Genomic DNA, 2,910 nt, shown 5'->3' on the forward strand with positions numbered 1-2,910 from the left:
ATGACCTTTCCATCAGTCTCTGCTCTACCCTTTGTCTACATATTTGATCCTGTGAGCATTTTGTTCATCTTTCTAAGAAGGATGAAAGCACCCACATTTTGGTCTTCCTTCCTTTTAAGCTTCATGTGGTCTGTGAATTGCATTTTGGATATTCTGAGCATTTGGGCTAATATCTACTTATCAATGAGAGTATATCATATGTGTTCTTTTATGATTGAGTTACCTCACTCAGGATGGTATTTTCCAGCTCCATCAATCTGCATAAGAATTTCATGAATTAATTGTTTTTAATAGCTAAGTAGTACTTCATTGCGTAAATGTACCACAATTCCTGTATCCATTCCTCTGTTGAAGGACATCTGGGTTTTTTCCAGGTTCTGGCTATTATATATAAGGGTGCTATAAACATAATGGAGCATGTATCTTTTTTTTTTATGTTGGAGAATCTTTTGGGTATGTGCTCAAAAGTAATATAGCTGGAACCTTGGGTAATACTATGTCAAATTTTCTGAAGAACAGCCAGACTGATTTCCACTGTAGTTCTACTAGCTTGCAATCCCACCAACATTGGAGGAGTGTTACTCTTTCCCCACATCCTCAACAGCATCTTTTGTCACCTAAAATTTTGATCTTAGCCATTCTGGCTAGTGGAAGGTGGAATCTCAGGGTTGTTTTGATTTGAATTTCCCTGATGATTAAGGATGTTGAACAGTTCTTTAGGTGCTTCTCGTCCATTTGATATTCCTAAGTTGAAAACACTTTGTTTAGCTCTTTGTGTACCCCATTTTTAATAGTGTCATTTGTTTCTCTGGAGCCTAACTTCTTGAGTTATATATATATATATATATATATATATATATATATTGGATATTAGCCCTGTATCTGATGTAGGGTTGGTAAAGATCTTTCCCAATCTGTTGGTTGCTGTTTTGTTTTTGTCCTATTGATACTTTCCTTTTCCTTACTGATGCTTTGCAATTTTATGAGGTCCCATTTGTCAGTTCTTGATCTTAGAGCATAAGCCATTGGTGTTCTGTTCAGGAAATTTTCCTCTGTACCCATGTGTTCAAGGCTCTTCCCCATTTGCTCTTCTATTAGTTTCAGTGAATCTGGTTTTGTATGGAGGTCCTTGATCCACGTGGACTTGAACTTTGTACAAGGAGATAAGAATTGTTCGATTTGCATTCTTTTACATGCTGACTTCTAGTTGAACCAGCACCATTAGTTGAAAATGATGTCTTTTTTCCACTGGGTGGTTTTAGCTCACTTGTCAAAGATAAAGTAGCTATAGTTGTTTGAGTTCATTTCTGGGTCTTCAATTCTGTCCCATTGTTCTATCTGCCTGTCTCTGTACCAATACTATGTAGTTTTCACCACTATTTCTCTGCAATACAGCCTGAGATCAGGGATGGTGATTCCTCCAGAAGTTCTTCTATTGTTAAGAATAGTTTTCACTATCATGTTATTTTGTTATTCCAAATGAATTTGCAAATTGTTGTCTCTATGAAGAATTGAGTTAAAATTTTGATGATGATAGCATTGAATCTGTAGATTACTTTTGGTAAGATGGCCATTTTTACTATATTGATCCTGTTAATCCTTTGAGTAGAGAAAGACTACTGATTTGTTTGAGTTAATTTTATATCCAGGCACTTTGCTGAAGTTGTTTATCAGGTTTAGGAGTTCCCTGGTGGAATTTTTGGGGTCACTTAAGTATACTATCATATCATCTGAAAATAGTGATAGTTTGACTTCTTTCTTTCCAATTTGTATCCTTTTGACCTCCTTTTGTTGTCTAATTGCTCTGGATAGGACTTTGAGTATTATATTGAATAGGTAAGGAGAGAGTGGGCAGCCTTTTCTCGTCCCTGCTTTTAGTAGGATTGCTTCAAATTTCTCTCCATTTAGTTTGATATTGGCAACTGGTTTGCTGTGTATTGCTTTCACTGTGTTTTGGGATGGGCCTTGAATTCCTGACCATTCTAAGACTTTTATCATGAAGGGGTGTTGAATTTTGTCAAATGCTTTCACAAGTGGCAGGAATGAGGAATGTGGACATGATACAGAACATAAATAAATGCTCTAACAGGTATACAATTAACTACCCAAGTATATGGGTATGTAAAGCCAGAAAAACTAATTGAAGAAGTAGTGGTTCAAATATTTTCATAACCAATATTAGTCTCCAAATCATAGTCATATAGATCATTCCTTGGCCTCTGTCTAAGACGAAATGTAGCATTGAAAAGCATAGAAAGGCAGGCGAGCAAGGTCAGGGGCAGGAATCTAGTTCCTTACTGCTGATAAAATGCATTTGCTTTCAGAATATGCACTGCACATGTCTCATCTAAGTGCCTGGATCTTTTTTGAAGTGGCCAGACCTACTAATTCAAAGTCCGTGAAAGTGGTGAGCCTGTTCAGCGAGCAGCCCTTGGCCAAGAAGGAGACTTATGACTGTTATCCAAATCACAACAAGTATTTTGTGCTCATGGGCACCCTCCATTTCTTAGGCCTTTACAGAGATGAGCATCAGGACTTTAAAGATGAGCAAAGACATCTAAAGAAGCTCCATGGAAAGGGGAAACCAAGGAAAGGAGAAGGGAAAAGAGCTACAAAAAAGAAATAGTATCAGCTCACCAAGAAAGAAAATGCCTTCCTCAGTGACTGAGAAAGTATATCTCATTATCTTTTTGCATATTAAAGAAATATGACTTCCCTCAGTAGACACCAACCCTGTGTTCACATTCACTTCAGTTAAACTGTGACTGGTTGCTTGAAGATATCCTAATCCTTCAAAAATTATAATGACCTTGGTTTTGTAATAGGAAGCATACCTAATTCTATAATGGAATGAATAAACTATTGTTGAGTGAAAAAGCAAAGCAAAGCAAAGCAAAGTAAAACATAGAA

At 36.7% G+C, this 2,910-nt stretch overlaps 1 pseudogene; it reads left to right on the plus strand.

Moving 5' to 3' along the window:
- The first annotated feature begins 2,269 nt into the window (after nucleotides 1–2,269).
- LOC114622340 lies at nucleotides 2,270–2,626 on the plus strand (annotated as a pseudogene).
- The last annotated feature ends 284 nt before the right edge of the window (nucleotides 2,627–2,910 follow it).

Source organism: Grammomys surdaster, unplaced genomic scaffold (genome assembly GCF_004785775.1).
Source record: "Grammomys surdaster isolate TR1022 unplaced genomic scaffold, NIH_TR_1.0 188, whole genome shotgun sequence".
Taxonomy (NCBI): domain Eukaryota; kingdom Metazoa; phylum Chordata; class Mammalia; order Rodentia; family Muridae; genus Grammomys; species Grammomys surdaster.